Source organism: Wyeomyia smithii, chromosome 3 (assembly GCF_029784165.1).
Source record: "Wyeomyia smithii strain HCP4-BCI-WySm-NY-G18 chromosome 3, ASM2978416v1, whole genome shotgun sequence".
NCBI lineage: Eukaryota > Metazoa > Arthropoda > Insecta > Diptera > Culicidae > Wyeomyia > Wyeomyia smithii.
Window position 1 is genome coordinate 149,839,454 of NC_073696.1, and position 16,150 is coordinate 149,855,603.

General features: G+C 46.8%; 1 protein-coding gene across 4 annotated transcripts in view; it reads right to left on the bottom strand.

The window, feature by feature from the left end:
• Positions 1–16,150, bottom strand: part of LOC129732473 (remodeling and spacing factor 1) — a 505,162-nt gene that overhangs the window by 316,586 nt on the left and 172,426 nt on the right. The gene's annotated exons all lie outside the window — the stretch shown is intronic.

Genomic DNA, 16,150 nt, shown 5'->3' on the forward strand with positions numbered 1-16,150 from the left:
TCACTAGCGACACTTATGTAGATAGTGAAAAAAATTTTGTTTTGCTTATAGGTGGAGTTAAACATGACTTATACTGCTCGCCGCGGAACAACTTTAAAAAAAGCGGTTCACGGCAATCGCTGCACGCCATTTTGTAACAAAAATAGCAATAAAAATATTTTTTCTCTTCTGCAAGAGTTACTCAATCAAATGATAAATTAATTACATACCTTACATCTCAATTGTTCTGTAAAAAAATTTATGAAAAAAGCCTTGTTTTTTGAGCATTTGGTAGAGAATACCCCTTAACTGACTCGTTTTCTCTTTATTCGTATAACTGCTCTCCTTTCTTTTCAATGATATTGACGAGGGGTTACTTACTTTACTTTTTACTTTTATGCCGACAGATCATTAAGATGCCGAATCCAGAATACCTATGCCGAATCCATAATACGTCTCTACAAAACTCGGTCTTGGGCTGCTACTCTCCAGTCTCCCCTTACACCCGCTGCTCTGGCATCCTCGTCGACAGCACACATCCAGCGCGTGCGCAGTCTGCCTCGAAGTCGTCGGCCTCTATCCGGTTCTCTACTAAATATTATCTTTGCCGGTCGCTCATCCGCCATCCGTGCTACATGGCCAGCCCACTGTAACCTGCCGTGTTTCAACAGCTTGACAATATCAGCGTGTTTGTATACTTCGTACAGCTCGTGATTCATGCGCCTGCGCCACACCCCGTTCTCTAGTTTGCCTCCGAGTATTGATTGCAGGATTCTACGCTCGAAGACCCCAGGCGCTCGTCGATCGGCCTCCTTCCACGTCCACGATTCATGTCCGTAGAGCGCCACCGGGAGGCAGAGTCCTATAGAGCGCAAATTTCGTACGGATGTAGGCTACGGGACCTAAGCTGGCTACGCAGTCCGTAATAAGCCCTATTCGCCGCCGCAATCCGCCTCTTCACCTCGCGGCTCACCTCGTTGTCACATGTCACGAGAGTACCAAGATAAACAAATTCGTCGACCACTTCGAAAGTATCCCCATCCATCTCCATCGCAGCACCCGTAGAACTACCACGCTCTCTGCCAGCCACCATGTACTTCGTTTTGGCAGTGTTTATGGTGAGTCCAATTCTCGCAGCTTCCCTTTTGAGAGCCGTAAAGGCCTCCTCAACTGCTCTACGGTTACACCAATTATATCAATGTCGTCCGCTGTCCGTCGTGTGCTTTTACCCATGCTGAGCAACCTTAAGCTGAACAGCCAAAGCCCTTGGTCTCCCCGGGACCGCCGTTAGGCATTACTTCAGGGAGAGGGCCAGTCGTGCTTTTTGTACTTACTTCTACGGGTAGCAGAGCAGCCTATACGAGCCAGTTAGTTAATCCCTAACTAACTGGGGCACATCGATGGTTTCCCGTCGATTGGTGCCCTGCAGAATACTAACGATCTGTGATGCGGCCTTGATGACTGCATCCCAGATTTCCCTATTCTCGCACATCCTACGCACAATGTTCTCTGGCGTGGTGTCCGTCCCACTTATTGCCAGCATTTCGTACCTTATTCGCTTGGAACGTGGACATGTGAAGAACACATGCTCTGCGTTTTCTTCCGCACCCGTACATGCGGGGCACATAGGGTACTCGGCGTACCCGAACCTATGCAGGTAATGCCTAAAGCAGCCATGGATATGTGTCAGATGGAAGGTTACTTCCCCTTACCTTACCAAACAGTCCCAAGCCGTGGTGTGGCCTTTGCTGTACGTAAGAGTCGTCTCCATTCCACTCGGTCCATGGCTGCAGTTCGCCAGCTCTGCAGTCTGCGTAGGGTCCGCAGGTCGTCTTCCACCTGATCGATCGCCCGCTGTGCACCTCTCGTCCCTGACGGATTGGTTTCAAGAACCATTTTTACCGGGCTGTCGTCTGACATCCTTACAACATGCCCAGCCCACCGCAGCCTGCCTATCTTAGCGGTGTGGACGATAGATGGCTCCCCAAGCAGCTCCTGCAGTTCGTGGTTCATTCGCATTCTCCACACTCCGTTTTCCATCTGCAGTCCACCGAAAATGGTACGCAGCACCTTCCGCTCGAACACCGCAAGGGCGCGTTGGTCCTCCACAAGCATAGTCCATGTCTCATGCCCGTAGAGGACTACCGGTCTGATCAGCGTCTTGTAGATGGTTAACTTGGTGCGGCGGCGAATTCTACTCGATCGAAGCGTCCTCCGGAGACCAGAGTATGCACGATTTCCTGCCATAATGCGCCGTTGAATTTCTCTGCTGGTATCGTTGTCGGCAGTTACCAGTGAGCCCAGGTACACGAACTCATCGACCACCTCGATTTCATCACCACCAATTTGAACTTGCGGTGGGAGGTTACTGATACTGTTACTGTCTTCACGTGAACCTTTCCTTCCTTTCATGTACTTCGTCTTCGATGCATTGATGACCAGTCCAATCCGTTTGGCTTCAGCCTTTAGTCCGATGTACGTATCCGCCATCTTCACAAAGGTCCGAGCCACAATGTCAAAATCGTCGGCGAAACCAAACAGTTGAACCGACTTTTGGAAAATCGTGCCACTCGTGTTAATCCCCGCTCTTCTAATGACACCTTCCAGGGCAATGTTGAACAGTAGGCACGAAAGACCATCACCTTGCCTCAGCCCTCTTCGGGTCTCGAAGGGGCTCGAGAGTGCCCCCGAAACACGAACTACACACATCACTCGATCCATCGTCGCTTTGACCAACCGCGTCAGTTTGTCCGGAAAACCGTAGTCGTGCATAATTTGCCATAGCTTGTCCCGATCGATTGTGTCGTACGCCGATTTGAAATCGATGAACAAATGATGTGTCGGCACGTTATATTCGCGGCATTTCTGCATAACCTGCCGAACCACGAATATCTGATCCGTGGTGGCGCGGGCACCCATAAATCCCGCCTGGTAATGCCCCACAAACTGCTTCGCAAATGGCGATAGTCGACGGCAAAGTATTTGGGAGAGTACCTTGTAGGCGGCGTTCAACAGAGTGATTGCCCGGTAATTGCAGCACTCCAGTTTATCGCCCTTTTTGTAGATGGGACACACAATACCCTCCATCCACTCCTCCGGTACTCGTTCTTCCTCCCAAACCTTGACAATGACCCAGTGCACGGCTCTAGCCAGTGTTTCTCCACCGTATTTCAATAGCTCGCTGGGAAGTTGGTCCACTTCAGCAGCTTTATTGTTTTTCAGCCGACTAATCTCCTCCTCAAACTCCAGAAGATCGGGGGCTGGAATTCTGATGTCTTCTGCTCGTGCACCAAGATCAGTTGCCATACCGTCCTAGCGCTCTACTGCATCGCCGTTTAAATGCTCGTCGAAGTGCTTCCTCCACCTTTCGATCACCTCACACTCGTCAGTAAGGAGGTTGCCGTCCAAGCTCCTGCACATATCGGCTTGCGGCACGAAGTCTTTACGGGAGCTGTTCAGCTTCTCGTAGAACTTCCGAGTGTCGTTAGCTTGGTACAGCTCTTCCATCGCTACGCGATCTCGGTCCTCTTGCTGGCGCTTATTTCTTCGGAGGACTGAGTTTTGGCTGTTCCGTGCCTGTCGGTATCGTTCCACGTTCGCTCTCGTGCGGTGTTGCAGCATTCTCGCCCGTGCTGCATTCTTCTCCTCGACTAACCGTGTGCACTCGCCGTCAAACCAGTAATTTCTATGATTCGGGGCCCTTGTACCTAGTAGCGGTACAGCAGTGCTACCTATGCCGGATCGGATGCTCCTCCAGCCATCTTCAAGGGTAGCTGCGCCAAGCTGCTCTTCCGTAGGTAGCACTGCCTCCAGCTGCTGCGCGTATTCCTGTGCAGCCTCGGCGTCCCGCAGTTGCTCAATATTTGGTCGCGGCGTTCGACTTCGGCGGGTGTTATACACCGTCAATAGTTTTGAGCGCATGCACACAGCTACTAGGTAGTGGTCCGAATCCATATTCGCACTGCGGTAGGTGCGAACGTTGATGATGTCGGAGAAGAACCTGCCGTCGATTAGAACGTGGTCGATTTGGTTCTCTGTCTGTTGTTCGGGTGATCTCCTGGTGGATTTGTGGATATCTTTGCGGGGGAAGAAGGTACTTCGGACTACCATACCACGGGAGGCCGCAAAGTTTACGCACCGATGGCCGTTATCATTAGACACGGCATGCAGGCTATCTGGTCCGATTACCGGTCTGTACATTGCCTCCCGGCCTACCTTAGCATACAAGTCCCCAATAACAGCTATCGTATAAAGCAAAAATCTCCCAGCTATCGTAGACCTGCTCCAGCTGCGCGTAGAACTCTTCCTTCTCGTCGTCGGGTCTTCCTTCATGCGGGCAGTACACGTTGATGATGCTGTAATTGAAGAACCGGCCCTTTATCCTCAACTTGCACATCCTTGCGTTGATCGGCTGCCACCCCATCACGCGTTGGCGCATCTTACCCAGTACTATGAAGCCGGTTCCCAGCTCGCTGGTTGTGCCACAGCTCTGGTAGAAAGTAGCCGCCCGGTGCCCGCTTCTCCATACCTTCTGTCCTGTCCAACAAAGTTCCTGCAGCGCTACGACTTCGAAGTTGCGTGGATGTAGCTCGTCATAGATTATCCTGTCGCATCCTGGAAAGCAGAGCGATTTGCAGTTCCATGTCCCAAGTTTCCAATCGTAGTCCTTATTTCGTTGCCTAGGTCTATGCCGATTGTTCCGATCCGTATTATCTCTTACGTTGTTTGTAACATGTTGTTTTCCGGGGCGGCTTGTTGGGCCTTCCCCAACCCCCTGTCTTGCCGGGGGACCATCGTGTCAGCTCTGTTTAGAGTCCCACGCTGCCACCAGGACGTTGATCAGCCGCTCCTAACATGGAGATCAGACGCTGTTTTGAGCCGCACCATCTTGGTGAACAGACGCTCAGGTTGGCGAAGCATTTCCTCTACCGCCGGAATATGGTTTACGCGCCAATGATAGCGTCGCACATTCTCACTTAGCTATTGTCGGATGACAACATTGCCCAGGCAACACCAACCAGTTGTATCCATGTTCCAACCGGCAGTCTAGTGTAATCATATGACTCGCGGAGGTGTGAGATAGGAACTTGTGAGGGCCGAAGCTATGTTTGACGCTCTTTCCAGGTTGTCAACTCCCCATTTGTTGCCCAGGGGTTACTTCCCCATGGCGCCTATTAATCCAGCATGCTAACTCTGGAATGAGTCGGTGTGTCCATCTTTCTTTCGTAGTGTTGGACCACTCCCGCTGCCACCTGGCCATTGAAGCACTCTACATCCTCTTTGACGATGATGCTGATGGGCATCATGCCAGCCAAGACGCAAACCGCCTCGTTCGACACTGTTCGGTATGCGCACGCGACCCTTAGGCACATTAGCCTGTACGTACTCTCGAGTTTGCCGCGATGGCACGAGGTACTCAATACCTTGGACCACACTGGTCCTCCATACCTGAGTATGAACGTAGTCACGCTAGCAAGGACTTTGCGCCTGCTACTACGGACCGCCGAGCTATTTGTCATCATGCGAGATAGCGCCGCCATAGCCATGGAAGCTTTCTAGGAGGTATAATCGACGTGGCTCCCGAACGTGAGCTTGTCGTCGATCATAACCCCCAGAAGCTTCAGGGAGCGTTTTGAGGCGATAATGCATGTAAAAGCACTGATCGATGCCTCCTGCTCCGACTTTCTGTTATTTACAACAATAACTTCAGTCTTATGGTGCGCTAGCTCCAGTTTCCTGGAGTGCATCCAGTCTTCCACTACGCGTATGGATAGCGCGGCCTTTAACTCTACCTCTCTAATTCACTCGCCATAGGCCTCAAGAGTTATGTCATCGGCGAAGCCCACGATCACCACCCCTGGAGGGAGTGTTAGTTTTAACACGCCGTCATACATGGCATTCCACACTACCGGACCCAGGATGGAACCTTGCGGTACACTTGCGGTAACTGGGACACTTTTCTGACCCTCTTATGTGTTATACACTAGCACTCGATTCTGAAAGTAGTTACCCAGAATCTTATACAGCGGCGTCGGCACTCTGAGACTCTGTAGCGCTAAGGCTATGGAGTCCCAGCTGGCACTGTTAAACGCGTTCTTCACGTCGAGCGTGACGATCGCGCAGTAACGAATGCCCCTCCTTTTGCGTTGGATTGCAACCTCAGCCGTTCTGGTGACGGAGAGAATTGCATCCACCGTGGACCTACCTTTTCGAAAACCGAACTGGTTGCTTGATAGACCGTTCTCACTTTATGTATATTTCACCAGTCTATTGAGGATTACCCTCTCAAGCACCTTCCCGCCGTGTCCAGCAGGCAGATTGGTCTGTATGCCGAGGATTACCTGGTGGTTTCCCAACCTTCGGCAACAGCACCAGCCTCTGGCGCTTCCACACGTCCGGGAAGAGGCAGTCGTCGAGGCATTTCTGCATGACCGCCTTGAACAACCCGGGGGGTTCTTTGATGGCCGTCTTGATGCCTTGCCTATCTTCAGGGAGTTTGCGATCATGATCAATTCGTCTTTTGTCACCCTTACCGCATCGTCTGCCTCTGCACGGCTGCCGTCACTCACGGTTGGTGGTGACTCGTCAGCCGGAGGCCAGGGACTTGGTTCGTGGCTTGGGAAGAGGCCCTGAATTATCGTTTCTAACATCGCTGGTGATTGTTCAGCCGGGGCTAGCGCACTTCTAGTCTTGGTCATAACGATCCTGTAGGCGTCACCCCACGGGTTCGAACTGGCACTGGCACAGAGTCGTTCCTAAAAGGCTCGTTTACTGGCTCTGATTGCGCTCTTAAGCGTTGCCTTAGCGGATCTGAATGCGGCACCGCGTTTCGCTCTTTGCTCGTCGGAACGCGCGCGTTGCATCCTCCGTCTTGCACGGAGGCATGCAGTGCGTAGGCCTGCTATCGTTTCACTCCACCAGTATGTCGGTGGTCTACCCTCTCTAGGCGGACGAGACCCAGGCATCGTGGCGTCGCACGCCCATGACAGTATCGAATTTAGATGGTCCACACCCGGGAGTGGTTCACCCCCTTCGTGCTTCCATCTAATTGCCTGCCCAAAAACATCTGCATCGAAATGCAATGTTTTCCAGCCGTAGAAGGATGGAATACCCAGACAACCAGAAGTCGCATAAGATTGCACGGATTACCTCGTATAAAGTTCTATGGCACATCAGTATCGTTTTGCTGTATGAACAACGTATGTGTTTTAACGCATATGGTGTTATTTTGCGAACTTCTTGCGATGAGTGTAACATACTCGCATAGTAATACACATAAGCTCATATCATGCCTGTCCAAACTCGTAGTAAACTCACAAAGTGATGATTATACGTATAAAGCAAAAATCTCCAGTATCACGTCGTATTGCATATAAATTTAATCGCAAAAGCTATCATTTTGTATCACCGTAAATGACTAAATTCATGAAAACAAGCCTAGATAACTAAAAATCGCATATGATTGCACGGGTTACCTCGTATAAAGTTCTATGGTACATCACTATCGTATAGCTGTATGGACAACCAAGTGTTTCATCGCATATGGTGTTACTTTGCGAACTTCTTGCGATGAGTGTAACATACTCACACAGCAATACAGATAAACTCATATAATGTATATTCAAGCTTCTATTAATTCCACAAAGTGATGAATATACGCGAAAACCAAAAATCTCATGTTTAGTCGCAAAAGGCATCATTTTGTAACACCGTAAACGACTGAATTTATGATAACTAGATGCCGCTGATATTTGCACAGCTTACATCGCACAAGATATTATGATAGATCATTAGCTTGTATGACCAATATGAATGTTTCATCGCATAAACGTTGTTTTGCGGAATCTTTGCGACAACTAGGTAATAAACCCGGGTTCAAAAACCAATTAACTTTCCCAATACTTGGCTAAACTCGCAGTAAATCCACACACTGACGAATATGCGCGAAAATCGAAAACCATCCGCATTACAGCGTATCACATATGTATAAATTAAGTTACTTCCCGCCGCTGCTGCTGTTATTCAAAAAATTAGCCACAGAAAACATCTGCGGACAACTCGGATCAATGATGCACTACCTAGCATAATATCTTTGTTGGAAACTTGCCTTTAATTTTTGTTGAAGGCGGTAAAATCACTCAATTTTGTTTAAACAAATGACACAGCTCATCGAACGGCCATGACAATTCAACCGAAATGTAAATAACGAACGTTCCCACAGAAATTTACAAACTAACTCGCAATACGAGATCTAATAAGATTCATGCTTTACGATGTCTTTTGGTCATTCATGAGCATGAGCATGAGCATGAGCATGATTGACCGCCCGCGGTTGCTACTCCGTTATTGCCAGATCAGCTGTAATTACACAGAGAACCAATAGATGATGTTTGGGACCAACATGCATCCTCAATGTGTAAAAACTGGTGACCTTAATCTTTGTATTAGGCAATACCAGCGCCGGCCGCATCCGAATGCAGGTCAAAGAAGGAATTTGTATAGGAAAATGTTGACATGATACTCGCTTATTGGAAGCCGAGAACACCTCTGCACTTCCACGAGAAATCACTGGGATGCTGGAGAAAGGGCAAGGTACACAGCGAGGTTCGTTTTGGTGAACGATGCGCTGGTTTCGAGTGTCGGGTTCTTTAGAACAAGTATCGCGCGAACAAGTTCATCATATCCGCCACGATATTCATAATGCGATTCGAACTTATTCAGTTTGACAATGTAACACCGCAACAATAAATCGTACGCGAGAATACTAGACCTTTGATCAAATTGGGACAACTTCAAATGATATGGTATCTCCTCGTAAGGTGATCTCCTGTCCCTTTTTACACCGAAATCAAGGGCGCGTTGTTGATCTATCTTTAGATAATTCGACCTCATGGGGTTCGTTCTAGGGGTTCGTTCAACCGGACATTTCTACCTAACAAATCGACCAACGACGTTTCTCGTATACACTTTGTCTGCTCTAAAAAAACGATACGATCCCGCGAAAAACACACCTGAAAAACAGAATATAACAATGATGCGCGCTTATTACGAAAACGAACCATGAGTATATTTCTTGCCAAACGGTCCGCGATGTAGCCTTTGCTACTCGTAGCCATCAGCTATTTGTCAATCCCGAGTACTTTCGAAGAAACGACTGCACGTCGGCCGACGCGATTCTTTAGAAGGTATACATTGTGTTTTCGTTAATCGCGATATTTATCGACCGGACGAAATCTTCGGTTAAACAGTCACAGTGAGACATGAACAAGTATCTGGGTATAGCCCTCGAAATCACTATATTCTAAAAACGTTCATATAAGTAAAATGCTCCCGAGCCGGAAACGCAGTTTACATCGAAGCACTATGCACGACCGCTCTATTCCCTCCTACCGACGCAGAAACTCGGGGACACGACTTTTCACGCCGATTCTATCTTAGTTGTCGATGCGAATGTTGCCTATTAAATAAAAAAAAAATTGGCAAAGTTTCATGCATGCAAAGCCTTAATAATTTAAAAATGCAAATTTCCATATTGACCAATATATGGTCTTAAGTTTGTTAACAAAATGCCGACCTAGTCATGTTTGGAACATTGTATACAAAACATAAACAGCCCAAAAGCTAGAAAAATCGGAAAAGTGAAGCATAAGATTTCATGTATTATCACTGCACCATACTCCCAGCTTTCATAAACCACACCATTGCTCTCGAGGTGAGAACATGTTTGCTAATAAAACCCTACTTGAAGCCTGACCGTGCAAAACCGTGGTAGATGACGGATTCAAAGTATACTATGCGTCATATTGGCTCATTACTAAGTGTAGCTACCCATTACCTTATAATGGGTGTGATACTGTTGGAAAGATAGAAAAATGGCAAAGTTTGGTGCATCTAAAACATTAAGTGCAAACATCAGGTGTAGATGTACATACTAATCAAAAGTCTTGAAATTATTGACAGGACCAAACCAATCATGATTATTTCAGGCTGACTAAATAATCCTCGAAAGTCAAACTCGACTCCATTGAATTTTCTATTACCTGTCATGCGAGAGTCAGTGCGTTTAAAAATTCATGGCACACGACACATCAGTAAATACAACTTAATTAATCTATTCTACCATAAATTCTAATAAACAACACTATTACACAAAACTACACGAAAAAAGTCTCCAGAAAAACATCTTAATTGCACTCTGTTTTCTATATGGACAATCGAAACTGCAACAGTTAAACATTCATAACGGCCACAATCAAACGGCAACGGCACGGCAACGTCGTTCCTCAAACTGGCAACTACGTGGTATCCGGTGGATCATCACATGATGTAAACCATATTCGAACGCGGACCAATTAGAAAAAAAAATAAAATTCCAAAAGCGAATCGTGTATGTCGTATCGAGCCCGTTGACAAGAAGATAACCTACCTCACCTGACGATTCTTGTGGGAGAAAAAAAGTAAAACATTTCAAGACTCATCGCGCAAACAAAAAAAAACCCTACTCGCAGCCGAAAAGCTACCACACCTCGTGCACCCAACAGATCACACATTCACGCTTCTGCCAAAGTCCAAAGCCCGCTAAAAACCACTACACACATAGCCTTACATTCATGAAATGTTTGATACAAAAAACATATACTCATCTGTTTTAGTTTGTTTATGCCTATGCCAGCGAAACAAACGCCGACTAGCACAGCGCAACGCTATTCTCTCCGCTCTCCAGGAAGTGTCGTTCTCTTCGTTCACACCACCATATGCACTCCATTATCGCACGTTAATAATGAACCGCTTGTTAGCGCGACGCACGAAGTAGGCACTCACACTCACGCAACCAAACTGGCCTAACAATTTTCAATTTGATTTCGTGGATAAATTATAACTTCCACGCATAGAACACTGTGTTTTTCACAAAACCTTCACTTTTCTCACTTAAACAAAGCATCACAGATCACAACTGTACACTTTTTAGCAAGTTTGGTCCCTCATTTCACTTATAAATCAATAACTTTAACGGATTGCTTTCGGGGCACGTATTATCGGTTAGTCGTGTTGCCAGCTCTCCCGTGAAAAGCATACCATTTACGATGTCTTTTGGTCATTCATACGATGAAACTAGAAAGTTTTACCAAAACTTAGAGATTTTCGACAGCGACACCACGGAGAAGAGGAAAGAATGATGCTTGACAATCTAAGAGTCCGAGGTTCGAGTCCGGATGGATACCCAAATATTACAACGTGTGCCCAAAGGAAAAAGAAAAGAATTGTAAAAATTAATCACTGACATTTGTAATTTGCTATTCCTTGTAATATGAATAGCAAGGGATAAATAATGCATAATAATTGCTACTGTTCGCTGTATTTTTTTTTATTCGTAGGTGATTTAATCGCACGTTTTAATAAACAAATACGAAGGAATGCATAGAGAATATCGCATAAATATCTGAAATAATTTGCTAATGTTGACTTGTGAAGTCGCATTAAGTAATAAAAGAACCCGTGGTGTATATTCATATATCGCTTATAGTTTCGTTTCAAATCGCAAATATGAAGTTGTAGAGTGGCATTAAATAAGGCGTCGTACACAAATTACGTAACGCATGAAGGGGGGGAGGGGGTTTGAATCAGCGTTACTTATTGTTACGTAGGGGGAGGGGGGGTAGTAGAGACAGTTACGTAACTGTGATGTTTGCTCGAAATTGAAAATTTTGGAGGGGGTCAGGCTGATCAGCGTTACGTAATTTTAGGGGAGGGAGTCATGTCGAACGTTACTTATCGTTACATAGTGGGGGAGGGGGTCTGAAATCTAGATTTTTAGCGTTACGTAATTTGTGTACGACGACTAATGGAACAGCTCGTATAAATTATCAAGCTTTAACAGTTAAAGTCGCATATATGAACTTTTATCATCGTAAAAGTTTTTTGATATTTTGGAAATGCACGCATATCGCCTACACTTTTGCGCGTATAAGCAACATTAGCAGCATCTTGTGCGATGTAAATATCACGTATAAATGCACGTACAATGCGATGACTGTTTGCATTATACGCGTAAACTGGTTGTCTGGGTATTGGCCCTACTCGCTGCTTGCTTCCGCACGCCTACCTCATAGCGGACCGATTGGTGGTCACTATTCGTATAGCTGTCGTCTACCCTCCAGTTCGTGATCAGTCCCGGGCTGCAGAACGTCACATCGATAATCGATTCCGCACCATTCCACTCAAGGTGCATTTCGTACCAACGTTAGCCAAGTCTAAGTTGAGCTTCGCCAAAGCTTCCAACAAGACCTGGCCCCTCTGGTTTGTACAGCGACTTCCCCACTCGACAGCCCAAGTGTTGAAGTCACCCCCAACAACCAACAACGGCCATAGGCCCATCAGTTCCACGGTTGCTTGATCGACCATCTGTGCGAACGTTTCGGTAGACCATCTTGGCGGAGCATAGCAACTGCAGTAGAATACTCCATCCACTTTGGCTATAACGTACCCCTCTCTGGAGGTCGACACAATCTCCTGAACCGGGGACCTTCCTGTCGTGCAAATGGCCGTCTTCCCACACTTGTCCGATACCCAGTTACCGTTTCCGGTGGGGATGCGGTATGGATCTAAGACGATGGCCACGTCCGACAACGACTCAGCAGCTGCTTGGTGTAGCAACTGCTGCGCCGCATAGAAGTGGTTCAGGTTTAATTGTATCACCCTCAGGCCTGCGGCTTAGTAGCCGGCCGCGCAGCCGGACACTTGGGGCATGGCGTGTTTGGCGTCCCGTTTACCGGTGAATACCAGACACTTGGGAGGTGCACCGCAGTCCCGTGCCTTGTGGCCTGCGCCACCGCAGCGGCGGCATAAATTGGACCTATCGGGCCCTTTGCACGACCAGGATTTATGCCCCCGCTCAAAGCACCTGAAGCAAACGTCAGGCTGTTGGAAGGTGCCCAGAGGGCAGACCGACCAACCCACCTTCAACGTGGCCTTCTTCAGGGCCTTGTTACCCTCCGCTAGTGGAAGCTCTATGGTAGCAACCTGGGTGCCGGCCGGGCCCCTGCGGAGACGAACTGCCTCCGCGGTCACTACCACTCCACACTCTCGCTCGAATGTCGCACCCTTCGGTGATCTCGTCCAGGTTTTTAAGCTGGAGAGTCACTTCAGGAGTGAGGGCGCGGATTTGAACCTCCTCGCCTAGCACTTCCTGGGCCGTCTTTTTATAGGCACAGCCCTTACCCTTTGCCTCTTTGCGGAGTTCGAGGATCATCTCGCCGGTGCGTGACCGACGAATTGACCTGACATCCGCGCCGAGGTCTTTGAGCTTTGACTCGCCTCTCATGGCCTTCAAGACTTCAGCGTATTTGGACGCATCCGTCTTGAAAATGAGCGCGTCGCCCTTGCTCCGCCTGTTCGCCCCTTGCGGCTTCTTATTGCTTGCGAAAACTCGGATTTTGCGCTGCAAATATCATGCGTAGCAACAGAAGACATTGCTTCAAATCTTTCGATATGTTGCTACGTTCGTCCGTGAACTTGAGTATTACATCAAGTTGTACGGACACCGCCTCTACGCTCGGGAACTTGTTCATGTGGCTTTCTACCGCAGAGAGTAGCATAGCCCCAGAAATCTGTTCTCGCTCCTTGGCAGTTTTAGGTGTTTCCACCTTGCCGCCAGTCTTCGCCGTTCTGGTTGGTGCTGGCTTAGGCGTGGCCGCCTTTGCCCCAACTCGGAACTTCCCTGTCGGTGTCGCAAAAGGTGTACCGACCTGTGCGCCGCCTTTACCGGCATCCGCCAGTCTCGGTGGAGACCGTGCGATGCCCCACCTGGCAAACGGGTTTACTAACCCGTCCGCTCCATCCGCTACTTTCGCCTCCTCATCAATTTTAAAGAAATTCATTATTGTTAATAGGGTCCCCCTTCCAGCCGCTATCCTTGGTCATGGTGGAGTGGTCGCCTATATGGTCCCATGGTGGCTTATGCCGGAGCAGCGAGGTCATGGCTAGTGAAGGCCGTCATAGCCCCTCATGAGCAACTATGACGCCTCCCGACCGGCGTAAGTCAGGAAAGGGCATCTGATCCCACTCCTGCCTGATTCCCATCAGGCAATGACCGCGGAACGTACTGGAAGGCCTGCCAGGTTTTACGGGACGGAGACCCCTGCAACCGTATGCCACCTCGCCGTTTCAAGCCGTTGTCACACGACTTTACTAAGGGAGCTTGGTGCAGGTGCCAGCCCTACGTCATGGTATAAAATCGTATTCCCTCTCAAAAACCTAAAACACAGCGACCAGTGCACCATAATTGGGACCTTACTGGTATCAGCCCCAATAGGCGGGTTAGTGCATTTGGGTGATGGGAGCGGCACTACACGCTCCGTCGAAGCTGCTTACGGGTGGCCGTGGCTTTTATGGGGAATCGACTGCCCAATGCCCGAAACCCCACCATTCCCTAGGCAAGCTCCCGCTGCCGGTCCGGGACTAATCGATGCTATCACACACCTATCGGTGGTCACACAGCGTGTGCATGGCCTCGACGGTCGCCAGGCGTCGACCTGTGGTGGCCTGCAGCTCGCCCAAAGACTTAGTGATGATGGTGCCGCTCCTCTGCACACCTGCCCTTCGTATTGCCGAGGGGTTATTCGATGTATTATCGTTTTCGCGATCAATTGTTATTTTTGCAAAAATATTGGATGCAGCGAATTTTCTGTCAGCCATTTTGCAAGGTTACGTTTATATTTGTATGGTACACACCTATCGAAATGCCAATAATTTCCGGAAATAAACTAGGGTATCGGCTCTATTATCGTCAGGTTTTACCTATTATCATCAGGGGATAAATGATATCCAAGATTGTTAGTTTCTTGCATGATGGTTCTTCATAATGCAGAGTACCTCTCTGCAAAATATTAGTTCTCTATGACCCCCCGGACGATAATAGGTAAAACCTGACGATTAAAGAACCGACACCCTATATAAGTTTCAGTCATACATTCATAACCATCTTTTGAAAAGATCACGGAAATGTCTCAACAAAGTTAAAACCTGAGGTATGATGTCTATCGCGAACGCTGCAAGACAGCTGAAATGCCGGCAGACTATCCACAACAAGCTCTTCGATTCACCCCAAAGACAACCAAAGAATTTGCATAAAATAGGTCTTATTATTATAACTTTTAAAAAAGAATATAATTTATTTTTGTTCATCTATAAGAATATAATTTAGTTTAAAAATGTATTTTTGTATAGAATCCTATCGAATTTTTATTGTCAAAAGTACTCTCCAGTTGGAAGCAACAAACAACTTTTTAATAGCTGTATGAAGATTTTTTCAATTTCTTTATGAATTCAAATGAATCAACTCGTGACTGTTGCATACACATCGCGTTAAATATTAGTTAAAATCGTTTAGTGCCATTCACTATAACAGGATTTAAAATTACATGATTACATTACAAGGAAAAAGTGTCAAAAGAAGCACCGCACGACGTATTCCCGATCAGTCAAAAATATCAGGATTATAAAAAATCCTCATATTTTGTTACGAACTGTTTTGTATCAACTTGTGTTCTAGACTTGGTCTCGTTAACAGTTAAACATCAAAATTCCTATCAAAATTACTTACTGATTATTACAATTTTACAAGAATTAGTTAGAATGTACAATATTTCGTTAATTGAATAACAAATTTTGTTATAAATATGCTTCAAAAAACACACTTTTGAACATACAAAAGTATGATGACAGAAATTGATATAATTCTGTACTTTTCATCATTCTGGCTTATCAAGAATATTACAGGCTTTGTTATTTCTATCAAGTTCAGATATATTTGTGTTACCCGTTTGTGATAATCTTTCGATCGGGTTGATAATACTTTTTTATATTCATTTTCATTTTGCTTTTTCAATTTTGAAAAGCTTGACACTGTTGTAGTAAACGAAATTCATTCGTTGCAGTGAAACGAGATTCATTCGTCGAGATCTTTCGTACATTCGTATTACATACGAAATGGAATCTCTGCGTCATTCGTAAGTGGGAAAATGTTGTAACTAGCAAAAGAGGTAGACGTAAAACTTCTCACAAATTGATCTAAAATAATGTGACCAGATAGTTAGAGCTCAAACGCGGGACATTAATTTAATTCTGTGATGAGCGGGGCAGCGTATTTTGGTTTTAGCAGTTATCTTCGAAA